General features: G+C 41.7%; 1 pseudogene; it reads right to left on the bottom strand.

The window, feature by feature from the left end:
• Positions 1–5,342: 5,342 nt before the first annotated feature.
• LOC111969599 (U1 spliceosomal RNA) lies at positions 5,343–5,471 on the bottom strand (annotated as a pseudogene).
• Positions 5,472–15,811: the final 10,340 nt, after the last annotated feature.

Here is a 15,811-nt window from a genome sequence, read left to right on the forward strand (position 1 = left end):
TCAGGTCGGAGCTCTAGAAAATGACCTGAGTTCCCGACTTGGAATTCCGAGTTGGATGACCGCTCAAAACMTATTTTCCCAGTCGGAGCTAGGTTCCCAGMTGTCTTGAACTCACTGAAGTCTGAGATTTCTCAGTTCCGAGTTGCCAGTTGTTTTGAACYATGCAGAAGTKATGCTGGATTGACAGCATTGCCAATGTATTCAACCTTTTCTGGCCCATGGCGTGTGAATGTTTATCCTTTTAAGCKTGGAAAAGAGACCCTTAAACCCAGACTTGGACCACARACCCACTCCACTGAATAACAGGCTAGTGATTGCTTTGCGATGCTTGCGGTTAGCCACTGATTCCTACCAAAGCACTCATTGTTGAATTTGCGATTTCCAACTTGTTGTGTAATGTTCATGCCCAATGGGCGATGAGCACTGAWACATTTTTTCTATAATGTCTCTTCATATTACAAGGATTGAAAAGGATTTGCCAGTAGATTGTCAACTTGATTCATGATGATTCATGATGACTGCTTGTCTCGATTGCTAGCTAAGATTTTGAAAGTATGATATTGACATGATCAGTCCAATCAAAGCTACMGTAGATATAACGTGATTTGACGTCATTTTATCTGTGGCCAATGACTTAGAGCCTACTTGGATAGGCACTTCTAATGTAACTATATGGCAGCACCCAAGGGGCTTGAATTTTTGAGCTCTCCCCGTAGATTTTGCKGTGAAGTAGTGTCCCCATGAGTGATAGAACACTGAGGCAATTCACGGCGCAACTAGAGACAGAAAGCACTGAGCTAGGCTGAAACATCTGCATTGTGGKGCTGCCTTACTCAAGAAAGAAAAAAAGAGACCATGTTTGTATGCAGCTTTATTAACTAAATTATAATGTTTTTTATCATTGTTTGCAAACTGATATGTGACATGTATTAATGCCAAAATAAAATGCAAAACAGGCTAAAAATAAATAAACAGGTGAGGCTCTGCCCCACCTTTCCTGAATGACAGGTCGCCACTGGTCTCCACCTTCCACCACAATGCACCAAATACTCAGACTGTTCACAGCTAGAAGCATATGTGTGACACAACAGTTATCACTCATAATAACATATTATTAGTTGAACAACAATTAGTCCATCGATTCTGGTTTACAATACTTTTTAACTTTCCACTAATAATAACTATAAGTATAATGTAAAACAACATTCTATAGGTTGAATGATGAGTGTTTCTTGTTTACCCCCTTCCTCACTTGAACCACACATCACAAGCACAGTGATGTGCTCTACAATACACGTCTTCTTGTTTGTCTCTCTGGTGGACTGTCTCCACCTTCCACCACTGTGCACCAAATACTCAACATGTGAATCTGAAGGCTGGCATCCTGAGCCTGAGCTGGTGTGGCTGGACAGTAAATGAGTCAATATCAAATGTGAAAACTTTTCAAGGGTGTGTAGACTTTCACTAGGCATTGTATACCCCTGTCTCTTATACACATCTAGATGTGTATAAGAGACAGGTCCTTGCATACATAGCTCCTATGTTTATGGTGAGGGTTATCTGGGATCCTTGGAAATTCCATAAACCATAACCTTAACCTTAACCCTTACCCAAACCTTACACATAACCAAATCCCTTACCTAACCTTAACCATTTTATATGTCAACTTCAATGGGGTAGGGACGTACAAAGCATTCTAAGTAGCACGGACCATATGTTTATCATCTGAGAGCTGTATCCATGAATACTGGGCAGGGGATACAGTAGAATCGAGTGGATTTGGGCCATTGCTGGGTCGTTTATGGCCCTAAAATGGCAGCTTTGGCTCAGTTCAGGATGTCCGATCTGGCCGCCGAATGACTCGGGCCTAGTCTGTACCATCATTCATTTTGAACTCGGGACGGATCCAGCTGCCAGACCCGGGCCAGCAGTTTTAGATCTGGCATGCCGGAATCAGGCTAGATGTTTGTTCAACCTGGGAAGTAGGTAAAMCTAACCAACTAGGTTCAATGTTAGCAGCTAGCTAACATTAGGCTATAACTAGCAATGCAAATGGGTTTCTGAGATACAAATAATATTACTACACAGATCATACACGTAATGTTTGCTAGCGAGCCAGCCAGCTAACGTTAGCTAGCTAGCTAACAGTACGCTTTAACTTGCAATGAAAACAACTTTCTGACACTATTAGAAATGTATAATATCTGAAAATGTAGCTAGCTAGACTCTTACCCGTATACATGAATGGACGCTTCTCCCTGTCTGTCACAGATGCCATGGTTGCCCTTAGTTTTAAGATGTAATCCGGAGTCAGGTGTTTTATACAACAGCCTTCTGTGTTCTCTTTTCGACACCCTTCACATTTGCAATCAAATGCCAGAATTATCTCCATTTCCTTAGCTATCATACTCTGCTTTTATTGTATTTTTAATCAACCTTTATTTAACTAGGCAAGTCAGATAAGAACAAACTTTTTCCCACTGAACTTTGTTGATAGCACCTACTAAATTCAGGGCAGCAATGTTGTTGAGAGTAGTAGCAACACTTTTGCAGTTCTCCATAACTTTAAAAAAAGCTGTGGTAGCAAGGATTATCTACACATACTGAGAAGCTCATGTTATAGTCAGAAGCATGCTACATGGTAGACCAATCCGAACTCATCTCTCGGCATGTCCAACCCATCTATTATCGCAGTTAATCCTGGCTAATGAGAAGGTTCCTGGCTTTTTCCGTGGCTAAATGAACTAGGCTCGTAAATTAACAATGTTGTTCTATTTATAGACGGCATACACGTTTTTTATTAAGGCACATGAAAGTTAACATGTTCCAGAAGGCATTAGGTGCTGCTCAAATGCCTCTCCTGTGAAGTTGTGACGTGCGGCATACGCCTAGCTTCCTGAAACGGGTCACAAATATGAGAGATTGCAAGGGCTCTCCCATGTTTTTGGATTATCACGTAGAACACTGTCTAGGTTTAGGGGCCTAATTGATTCGCTATGCACTCATTTGACCTGAAACACACCATCATTTTCATTGCGTAATAATGGAGTTGAGTGCTATATAATTATAGCAATATAATGTTATTATTGTAGTTATGCCATTAATAATACACCGGTATATGGATCATTTAGAGGAAAGTGTACCTAAWTGGTTACTAGGAAAGAGACGAGAAGTGGAAGCCACTTCAAATAATTGTAAATACATTCCAATACTTGTCTGTATTGCAACATCTTTATCCACCTTCATGTTCAATGATTTCGCTATAAACTGAAAAGGAAAAGCTATTATATAAACATTTCTGAATTTCAAATAAAAATCACTTCCTAAATTGAGTGACTTTATTCTAATTGAACTTAAACCTGTTACATATATCTTTAAAAAATGTACTTGAATGTGGGGGTGACTAATGTAACTGTTTAAATATTGATGTCTCCCCTGTTCCACCCCACAAATTACAACCTTGACTCATGTATAGTGGACAGGAAAATTAAGCTCAGGTGTGATGGACAGCGGAAGTCTGACATTAATAAGTAGAATGAGAAATCACAGGCAATGAGCAGTAGCCAACACTAACATAGCATCTAGCAATTTGCTGTGGAGATTCATCATAAATGGTGAGGTTAGCTTCATTAGATTATTTGTGTGTCTGTGTTTGTAGAGGAAATACCTTTTGGAGCCCGTCCTCCCCAATTAAGGTGCCACAAACCTCCTGTGATCTGGCATACACATTCACTGGCATGGTTGGTATATCCTCAATTCATTGAACAGATCAGTCGTCTAGATCTATTTTTGAAAAGCAGGAACAAGCATCCATAGACTTTCTGGTAAAATGAAGGTTAAATGGAATAAAAAATGTAATCTAATTTGACAAGCAAATTAACAAACTTGAAACGTGGGTTGAAAAATATATCTCCATGTGAGAACAACACATCACTAGGCTGTAATATATGGAAGAAACCTATAAAATGCTTATTGTTATCGCGTTGATAAGAATTCTATCCATTTCAAACAGTCCCCCAACCAAAACAAATGAGATGACGATAATCTGATGTGGCTCATTTCTCTTAAATCATGGATTTTATTCCTCTTTGTCCAATGGTCTGACATTTGATGTTGAACTCTGATCAATCAATAATAGAATCACGTGGCAAAATTTATTTTTCACGTGACAGTACCATAGACGCATAACTATGACAGTTATCTGATAAAAACAATGGTTGCTGTTTGGCTGAGTTTCTGTGACCGGGCCTACCGGAGCTGAACTTTTGACACCCCTGGTGGGACCAGCCGAAGAGGGAGCCGGGCGGATGGACACTGGGAGGAGTGGCAGGTTGGCAATTCGAGCCAGGCGCTGTTTACACTCTTTGGAACAGGGAGGGAAGCAGGAGATGGTAACAGAAGGGAAGGGGGGGGGGCGGTGCTTGTAGACAAGGGGTGGGGGTTAAAACAATGTCTGCTTTAATGGAGCATGGGCATAATGGGTTTCCTTGACCTTTGAACTCACACAGAAAATCCCTCCTAACCCTCTCTCAGGAATTCCATTGTCCTCACGCTAGTGAACACCACTGTCCTAACATGAACAAACCCACGATAAGAGACATGTCAGGTTCTCCCTAGGCAGAGGGTTGTCACCAACATTAACAATGGTCAGACTAACACGTCTGCACAGATACAAGCATCGGTTGGCATAGGCGGAAATGGATGGAAATTGATCTAATCTGATATTGGAAGCTAAGCAGGGTRGGGCATACTTAGTACTTGGATGGGAGACTGCCTGGGAATACCAGATGCTTTAATTTTTTTCTCTCTGTTGTGTCAAATTTCCTCTGAGTTTTATGTTTTAATTGTGATGTTGTGACTGGAAAAAAATAAAAACATTAAAAAGGTGACACTGCTTTGAAGGAGGGGGCTGACACTAGCCACAAGTGGCTTCTTTTCCACGAGTGCCGTTGCTTATGGCCATACCACCCACAACATGGCCAATCTTATTTGATCTTGGAAGCTAAGCAGGGTCAGGCCTGGTTATTACTTGGATCAGAGACCGCCTGGTACTACCAGGTGCTGTAAGCTTTTTCTCTCTGTTGTTCTCCCTTTTTCCAGCAGGGGCCACTGGAACCCCACTGGTACTCCAGCTAAAGCTCTGAAATAAGATTCAAATAAAGCCTCATCGTTTTGCTAGGCACTCCTTCCTGTGGAGGGCCCAAGGCCATTAATCCACAGCGCCACAGTGTGGACACACAKTGCTCATGCGTGATGCTGCTATGGGAGGGTGACTGAAGAGATCATCCTCCTCCCCGCTTTTACTACAGTTCCTGTCCTTTCATTCCTTTAACACAGAAGATCAAGGGAGAGTGCGGACGCGGTCCCCCACTACCACAAATTATACAGTCAATGGCCGGAGTGCAATGGCCGAGCCGCGCCGTGGGTCAACCTCCTTCATGATCAAGATGTCTCCCCTGCCAGGTAAGTATGAGTTGGAATAGGGCCAAGCCCAACCACCACTCATCCCATGAGTGTCATTCCGGCCATGGGACCACTGCAGTGCCGTTGTGGGGGAGGGTGTGATGACAAAGGCCCTCCCTGAACCTCTGAAAGTGACAAATAAACATAATGAAATAAAAATAGATTGAGTCGTTTGGTGGTTAAATCAGGACGATGTCACCACTTTGAAGAAGGGGACTGACGAGATCCATAAGAGGCCTATTTTTCTTCACTTACCACACTGCATTTTTGGGACCTTATTTGACCTTTTCTGTCTGCTTTTGAGACARGTTTCAATCCCACCCTGGGTCAATTATCACAATACAGTAACTATTGGTCACTTTATTATGTTTTATTATTCTAATATGTGTTAATTTTATAATTTTAACTGCAGTCTAGAGAGTTACACTAGAACTGCAGCAATATCAGACCAGTGTTTTCACCAGTCTTACTTATTCACACATTTTAATTAGAGCAATATCCAATCAACCAAAGACGTCGCTTTAATTGTGCATGTACTTAATCGCAAAAAGAGGCATGTTTTTAAACTCACACAGAATTTCCGCACAACTGTACACGTTAACAAACAATACTGTATTACAATATTATCAATCACATTTTAATATTTACAGTAATTATGTAGCTATCGGTGCAGTGGTGGAGTGCATGGCAGATCTGAAAGAGAGGTGCACAAAGTGGTAGTAAGTATACAGCTCAACAACATGTTTGTGTGTGCACGTCTGTTGGAGTGAGTGAGTGTCTATGTAATATAGTTCTTAATTACCTGTATCAATTAAACGTTTACACTTCAAGGCCAGTGTAGCAGGAACTGAATCATCCAGTAAATGAAATAACACAGCTGTGACTGCAGCTGAAGTGCTGGGGGTGTCATATCTAAAAGAGAGACAATAATCGCACAACTTAACAGAGTGAGTGAGCGAGAGTATGCATGTGTGTATACAGTGGCTTTTCTGTAAAAGTTGCATCATACTGCAGCACACCTTGCGGACTGCCGCAGAATTCTATGGCACGTTATTTAATTGTCAGTCACTGTTGCCATTAATGCTAGTTAGACCACCAGAGGGCATCTTTGAGAAGCATTTGATAGTCTTCAATATTGGCTGTACTAGAGAATTTAAAAACTTTCTTGTAAGAACATGGTATATGGGATTATTTTAAAGATATTTAACTTAATTCATTTGAATAATATTATGGTGTTTCTATTCCAAGAAAAACGAAACCCCCAGGGCTTGGCGCTATACAATGCGCTGTACAGCGTGATGGTCGGGAGTAGGCTACAGTGCTAAGAGCATAACATAAGAGCAAAATAATCCTAACATTTCCACAGCTTAATTGTAGTCTAACCAATACCCAAACGGAGTTTCAGTYAAAATAAAAATGTCATTGATTTATCAAGACCAGTCCCCATGCTTTGCCTACAGTATATCTAAAAATATTATTTTCAATTATGTGACTCTGCCAATAATTACATTTAGAGGATTGGCAGATTCTAAATTAATATCTAAGGGGCATTTTTCATCAGGGAAAATCTGATCTGTGAGAATATCTAAGTGGCTTTTATATAATTCTAAATTAATTAATAATAGTAATAATTATTATTATTGTTTGTTTAAAAAATAACAATATTTTGGAGAATATTTCATTTTCAAATAACTCAAAGTGAGCGATTGTAATCTGAATAAAGGCCAAAATAATATTTATAAAAGGCCAAAATATATTTTTTGGGGCCCATCGTGCCTATTTTTTGGACAAGGACATCCGGCTGGCCAAACACTAACCTAACCCAGACGATGCTGGACCAATTGTGCACCACCCTATGGGACTCCCAATCACAGTCGGATGTAATACAGCCTGGATTCGAACTAGGGACTCTAGTGATGCCTTTTGCCTTAGACCACTGCACCACTCGGGAGCCATGACCAATATATATTGTCCTGCTAATAGCCCATCCTAGAAATGTTGTTTGCAGAATTCACAGCTTTCTTGGTCCAGTGAAAATAATATTGTAATAATGCAAATTTTAGTCTAGGCTATATCATTTTTGATAAGAGTTTAAAAAAATWATAATACCATGCACGCTGCACACATACAGTATAGCCTATAGATAATCTGTCGTTGCGCAGCTCTCAAACAGCTGGTTGTTGCGTGAGATCTTATTTCTATTRGGGCCAGTAGCTTTGCCACTGTCAGTTAAGAACAAATTCTTATTTACAATGACGGCCTACACCGGCCAAACCTGGAAAACGCTGGGCCAATTGTGCGTCACCCTAAGGGAATACCAATCATGGCCGGTTGTGAAACAGCCAACCTAACTAAGAAATACATTTGACAATACAAATTCTCCCCCTACCCTCTTTCTTGGCAAGAGTCTATTGTCCTGCTAATAGACCATAGACCATGTCTTTTATCTCGTTATTTTATTAATGAAAGCATAAAGATGTTTTTTGAAGAACTGTAAGGGCCAAATTGGGTGGATTTTCACACCTACAGCAGCCGGGTTATGAAGAGTTGCGTGTCAATTCATAAACCATGTACCATGGAATGTCTTCCCAACTATTTTGCAATCTATATGGCTCTCCGACATTTTGCAGTTGCATGAAGTCTTCAAATCAAAGTTTATTTGTCACGAAAGCCGAATACAACAGTGAAATGTTTACTTACAGGCTCTAACCAATAGTGCCAAATAGGTAATAGGTGAACAATAGGTAAGTAAAGAATTAAAACAACAGTAAAAACACAGGCTATATACAGTAGCGAGGCTATAAAAGTAGCGAGGCTACATATAGACACTGAGTTAGAAATATAACACTTTATAGTACTTAAGCCTCAAATACATTGCAAATTGGGGGATTTTCACATATACAGTAGCCGGGCTGTGAAGAGTCTATTGTCCTGCTGATAGGAAACATTGTTTGCACGATAGGCTACACCTGCTACAGTACTACAGTACTACACCTGCTACAGTACTACAGTACTACACCTGCTACAGTACAGTGAAAAACAAGTGTTTGAAAACCTGTTTTCAAAATGCTTCCAGCTGTCCATCACTACTGTAAATAAAACAAAGCATCTTGGTTACGTTCTTTATTGTAACCCCCATGTCACAAATAATTTGTATCTACCTTTCCAATTACTTTTAGAGTTTGGGATTTACAAATGTGCGCTTTTCATGTCATTTTTAGTAGGTAATATGCTACAGTCCAGTCTGATCAAGTAGAAACAAAAAAATAACTGTCTTTTTTTTGGGTGTGCGTGCAGGACAGAGGAATAGCAATTATTACACTATTGTTCAGGAGTAACGGAAAATTGCATGTCAATTCATAAACCATGTGCCATCGAAAATCTCTTCCCAACTATTTTGCWATCTATATGGCTCTCCGCCAATAATAACATTTAGAGGATTGGAGGATTCTAAATTGTTTGTTTAAAAAATAACTATATTTTGGAGATGATTTTGTTTTCAAATAACTGAAAGTGAGCGATTGTAAACTGAATAAAGGACAAAATAAGATTTATAATGGTCAAAATATTTATTTCTGTTTTTAGAGGGAGAGAAACCAAAAGCCCACCGTGCCTATTTTTTGGACAAGGACATCCCCAGCCGGCCAAACCCTCCCCTAACCTGGACGACGCTGTGCTAATTGTGCGTCTCATAGGTCTCGGTCGCGGCAGGCACAGGTATCGAACCAGCATCTGTAGCAATGCAGTTTGCACTGCGATGCAGTGTCTTAGACCGCTGCGCCACTCAGGAGGCCCCATCCACAAAGTTTTTAATGCTGATCAATTGCCTTGCACAAAGTATCAAACTACAGAGAGGTGTTGGCAAGAGTCTATTGTCCTGCTAATAGCCCATCTGAGACAAGACCAGTCCCCATGCTTGTCTCAGAGCAGCGCTGTCTTGACCTCTGAATGCTGTATTTTCCAGTAAGCAACCATTTGTTTACCTTCAATAGCKTACTTTGTGCCAATATTTCTGTAATTCAGTGATATTTATTCCCAAAGTAATTTGTTATGGATCCATATGGAAAATGACATGCGCAAGAGACGGTGGTAATATTTTTCCTTTTAGAGACTATAATACATGGTGTTCAGGTCAGGATAACCAAAACATTTCTTTATTAAAGACTACCAGAAAGAATGTTGGTACTTGTTTATTTTGATCCAAAGACATGAATGACTGAGTCACTCAGCTTTATGTAGGTGCCGAGGCCATATGACTGCGCCATCAACTTGATTATTTAGAAGACATCACTTGCTTATATTCAGTCAACACATAAACTCAGCAAAATCTCAACTAAAAAAGAAACAGCCCTGTTTCAGGACCCTGTCTTTCAAAGTTAATCCGTCAAAATCAAAATAACTTCACAGATTATTGTAAAGGGTTTAAACACTGTTTCCCATGCTTGTTCAATGAACCATAAACAATTAATGAACATGCACCTCTGGAGCGGTTGTTAAGACACTAACAGTTTACAGACGGTAGGCAATTAAGGTCACTGTTATGAAACTTAGTACACTAAAGAGGCCTTTCTACTGACTCTGAAAAACACAAAAAGAAAGATGCCCAGGGTTCCTGCTCATCTGCAAGGAGGCATGAGGACTGCAGATGTGGCCAGGGCAATAAATTGCAATGTCCGTACTGTGAGACGCCTAAGACAGCGCTACAGGGAGACAGGACGGACACCTGATCGTCCTCGCAGTGGCAGACCACGTGTAACACCTGTACAGGATCGGTACATCCGAACATCACACCTGTGGGACAGTGTAGTAGCGAAACTCATGCAAAACTCATGACTCCAATATTAGCAGGCAGTGTTTAGACTGTCCACTTTGAAGTGCTAAGACAGAGTGGCTATGTAAGGAATGGAACATATATGAACAGGGCCTGCTACCATTATAACCTATACAGCTGTCAGATGTGGGCATTAACAAGCAAGAACTGAGATGGAAAGATAATGGTGGAGAAAGGTCAAGAGGAGTTATTTTCGTATAGAGGGAGGGGATTCTATACGTAATGCAAAGATGGGAGAACTATAAGGCCAATAGGAGTGGTTCATGTACATACAAGGAGTGACTATTTGTGCAATGTAAAGAACGTTAAAACTATAAAGTCAGAACTCTGTGATTAGAGAATTTAGTATTTTCCATGGAAGGGCTCGGCTCTGTTACGTTTGTAATAAAGTCTCAATTGAATTCACAAGTTCCGATATCTGTGCAAATATTGGACTCAAGATATTCCACAATAACAGGTACAGGATGGCAACAACAACTGCCCGAGTTAAACCAGGAACGCACAATCCCTCCATCAGTGCTCAGACTGTCCGCAATAGGCTGAGAGAGGCTGGACTGAGGGCCTGTAGGCCTGTTGTAAGGCAGGTCCTCACCAGACATCACCGGCAACAACGTTGCCCATGGGCACAAACCCACCGTTGCTGGACCAGACAGGACTGGCAAAAAGCGCTCTTCAGTGACGAGTTGCGGTTTTGTCTCACAAGGGGTGATGGTCGGATTTGCGTTCATTGTTGAAGGAATGAGTGTTACACCGAGGCCTGTACTCTGGAGCGGGATCGATTTGGAGGTGGAGGATCCGTCATGGTCTGGGGCGGTGTGTCACAGCATCATTGCACTGAGCTTGTTGTCATTGCAGGCAATCTCAACGCTGTGAGTTACAGGGAAGACATCCTCCTCCCTCATGATGTACCCTTCCTGCAGGCTCATCCTGACATGACCCTCCAGCATGACAATGCCACCAGCCATACTGCTCAATCTGTGCGTGATTTCCTGCAAGACAGGAATGTCAGTGTTCTGCCATGGCCAGCGAAGAGCCCGGATCTCAATCCCATTGAGCACGTKWGGGACCTGTTCGATCGGAGGGTGAGGGCTAGGGCCATTCCCCACAGAAATTTCACAGAAATTGCAGGTGCCTTGGTGGAAGAGTGGGGTAACATCTCACTGCAAGAACTGGAAAATCTGGTGCAGTCCATGAGGAGGAGATGCACTGCAGTACTTAATGCAGCTGGTGGCCACACCCGATACTGACTGTTACTTTTGATTTTGATCCCCCCTTTGTTCAGGGATACATTATTCCATTTATGCTAGTCACATGTCTGTGGAATTTGTTCATTTTATGTCTCAGTTGTTGAATCTTGTTATGTTCGTACAAATATTTACACATTTTAAGTTTGCTGAAAATAAACGCAGTTAACAGTGAGATTACGTTTCTTTTTTTGCTGAGTTTATATCTTAAAAACATCATGGAATATAATTGAATATTTTAGTTTTTCTTCTACTAAAAACCTTAGTGTAACAACAGTTTTAGTAAGTAATACTGACGAGAAGTAACAATAAAATAAGTGTATTTTTCAGGGTGTGCGAGTGCAGGACACAGGGATAGCAATTCTTACACTATTGTTCTAAACTCAATCACCTTCTTCATCCTCATCATTCAGTTCACTGAAATTCAATTTTGAAGTTGTGCACAATTATCAGTTTCTATTTGGTTTATGTTGCCCATTCATTGTCAGTTAGACACACGTTTGCGCCTTGGGACCCAAACGCATAATCAGTGCTCTAACTCCCCCTTGCTCTGGTCTGGAGCAATGAAAGTGACGCAGGGTGCCGTACTAATTTTACGCATAATCGTAAAACTTTTAGTTGAGCAACCACTGTACATGTATGTGATAATTATTTGTATCACCTGTCACAGCCAGTGTAGCAAATGCCGGGGCAGACGAATGCAGCTGTGAGAGTTGTGGTTGAGCTGGATGTCAGATCTAAAAGACAAGCACAATTTTCTTAACTGATTGTACAAGTAAACAGAGTGAGTGAGTGAGTGTATACGTTTGTGTGATTATAACTTATATCTCCTGTCACGGCCAGTGTAGCAAAAGGAGCTGGGGCAGCAGGAAGGTGAAACATCACAGCAGACGACTGATGCTGTGAGGACTGGGCCTGCGCTACCAGGGCTGGGTCGGTATCAGCAGGGAGGGGAGTCAGAAACACAGACATGTCCGTCTTCTTCTGGGTCTTGTGTTTTTCCCAGTCGAGGGTCAAGGGTCCTGTGTCCCTGTTGGTGACATGCATTGCTGGATACTTAGCCCACCCAGTCACCTTCACAGAGGCCATGTTCAACAGGTCAAAAACAGCAGGTATGACCACATCAGGCTGCTTCAAGTCCACTAGCCTCTGGATGTTGCAGCGTGACACTCCAGTCATACCCTGGAACAGCTCGGTGGAGACGTGGTTACCTGTCACCCACTGAGCRTGCTGGAAATGGTAGCCTTACTCCTGAGAGGTGCCCCTGACAGGGATCCAGATGGGCACAGTTTCCCACTCACCTTGGATGTGATTGAGCTGCAGGGTTCCACCATACCTGTAGAGGTTTCCTTCCTCCACCTCCGTGTCATTCACGCAGCCTCTCAGGATGTTTACCCGCTGGATTCGCCACACCTTCAGCTTTGACGGCTTGAAGAGCAAAACATCATTGGGGTCCTTGGCCAGGTGGAAGCGGTGTAGGACATCTTCCATTCTCTTCACCAGCTCTCTTTGGTGTGGCACCTTCATTCTGCAGTGCTTCCGAATGTGCTGCTTGGTGGGGTTAGCAGAGACAATCCCACAGAAGGCGTAGACCTCCTTCAGCTTCTCCATGTCAGCCTGTTCTGCCACAGTGAAGGCTGTGAACAGGAATTGCAGAAGGAGCTGTATAGTGGATGGTGCTCCAGTTTGACAGTGATGTCATTGTTGTACTGGTGGAGTTACCATTAGGCAGAAGAGGCAATTGCTTCAAGCTTCACATCATCAGGAGCCTTGTGACTTTGGCAAAATTAAAGAAAATAATACTAGTTTTAATAATAGGGCCCCTCCCTACAAATGAGCCGCTGCCTGGGCTGCTCAGCTCAGCTCACCGCTCTTGTTCTGTCTTGCTTCAGCAGTCTGGTTCAGAAGCAGCAAAATCTTCCAAAGCTTCAAAGTTGCAAAGGAAATCTGTAACAAAATCTGTTGATAAAAAAAGGTCCCAAAAAAAGTTTAGGTATCCATAGAGCCGAATAACAATTCATAATAGTGCAATAATTTATTTCCATAAATATCAATATAATCCAAGTTTTTCTCATAATAACATTTTTAAAGATCCCATGGCTTACTAGGTGTGTCCAATCAATTGTGTAACCWCTCCCTCTTCAAATTAGGGCTAATTGGAAAAGCTGTTCAAAAGAGGACATTGTATTATTTCTTTGTACTCCCTGATGAAGGCCAAGATAACCCCAGTGTCCAGTCATGGCCACCTAAACATCCCCAGCTTCCAATTAGATTATTCATCCCCTCTCCTCCCTCCTGTAACTATTCCCCAGGCCGCTGCTGTAAATGATAATGTGTTCTCAGTCAACTTACCTGGTAAAATAAAGGTTAAAAGGGTTACAAAAAATATTGATGCACAGATTACAATTGGTCAGACCAATGTTGAACAGTTCTTACCAGGGGTGCTTCCTACTTAAGTTTCTGTCTATAGGCATGAAGGAGCAGGGGGAGGCATGATCTGACTTGCCGAAGGGAGGGCTTTGTACCAATCCTGGAAATTAGAGTAACAATGATTAAGGGTGTTCTCCCCGCGTGTATTACAAGACATGATAGCATTTCAGGGAGCGTTTTCTTCAGATTTCCTTTATTAATGTCCCCAGCTACAATTAATGTTGCCTCAGGATATGCGGTTTCCAGTTCGCACAAAGTTCAGTGTAGTTCGCCGTCATGGTGTCGGCTTGGGATGGAATATACACGGCAGTGACAATAACCAAGGAAAATTCTCTCATGGGGCAATGCGATCGGCATTTGATTGTGAGGTATTTGATTGTGAGGTATTCCAGATCGGGAGAACAAAATGACTTTATTTCCTGTACGTTACCACAATCACACCATTATTTAAAGATGAGACATACCCCTCCACCTCTGTTTCCCGGAGGTTCCTTATTTCTGTCCATGCGATGAACGGAGATGGGGACAATATATCCAGAGAGCCATAATTACATAAAACTGAATATGTTACAGTCCCTTATGTCTCTCTGGAAGGAGATCCTCGCCCTGAGCTTGTCTACTTTATTGTCCAAGGACTGAACTTTAGCGAGTAATATACTCAGAAGCGGTGGACGGTTTGCTCGCTGCCGGAGTCTGACAAGAACCTAACTTCTCCTCCCTCTTCGACGTTTTGGTGTAGCACCCGGAATTAATGGGGCTGCCTCAGGAAGTTCAAACAAAGGATCCAGGTCAAGGAAGTTGAACTTCTGAACACATTTCTGGTGAGTGACCACCGATATAATATCCAAAAGTTATTTTCAGCTGTAGGTAATAATACTAGAAACGTTCTGAGCAAATAATGCAAGAAATAACACTCAACAAACAAAATACTGCAAAGCTGGCAAGGAGTTAGCAACAGGGCGACCGTGTCTGTCGGCGCCATCTTGTTATTATTATGTAAATGAATAATTAGGGTGAAAATTATGGGAAAATGTGAGATCTGCACCTCCTACTTCTTCGAAGACGGTGCTGTTCCCTGGCAACACCATAGACTACACTATGCACAACCAAAGGCTCTTTTAAGAGCCAACCACATTGCAATAAGAGTATTCTTCCATTTACGTAGCTACGTCAAGTGCATTAATTCATTTCCCAGTTTCTCTCCTTTCGATTTCTACTTCTCAGGTAAGGGTGTGATGTCTGTACAAAAACAAAACAGGTTGTTTTAAGCCACCCATATTTTTTTTAACAATTAGACACCCTATAATCCACACCTACACACTCATGTATCAATCTGATTGATGGATTGTGTTGTGCAGTAAGCAGGCTCAGGTGTATAACTGTGGCTCCTTCCACCTTCAAAGAATAGGCAAGAGGGCCAACCATGGAGAATAGTAAGACATTTCATGATTTCTATAACTACGCTATAAATCAAATCAAATTTTATTTGTCACATACACATGGTTAGCAGATGTTAATGCGAGTGTCGCAAAATGCTTGTGCTTTTAGTTCCGACAATGCAGTAATATCCAACGAGTAATCTAACCTAACAATTTCACAATATTTACCTTATACACACAAGTGTAAAGGAATGAAAAAGAATATGTACATWAAAAAAATAGAAGTGTCTGGACTCACACCAGGTGAGTCCACACACAGATTCCTGTTGAACACTGTCTCTTTAACTACCTTAATTTGTCAATAAATCCTTCACTTCATCGCTCTTTCCCTTCTCCCTAAATCATCTAGGTTATATCAGCTGTGTTGGTGAACCCCTTCCGCATCTGAACTGGCTACATAGAGG

The sequence above is a fragment of the Salvelinus sp. IW2-2015 genome, linkage group LG10, assembly GCF_002910315.2.
Source record: "Salvelinus sp. IW2-2015 linkage group LG10, ASM291031v2, whole genome shotgun sequence".
Taxonomy (NCBI): Eukaryota; Metazoa; Chordata; class Actinopteri; order Salmoniformes; family Salmonidae; genus Salvelinus; species Salvelinus sp. IW2-2015.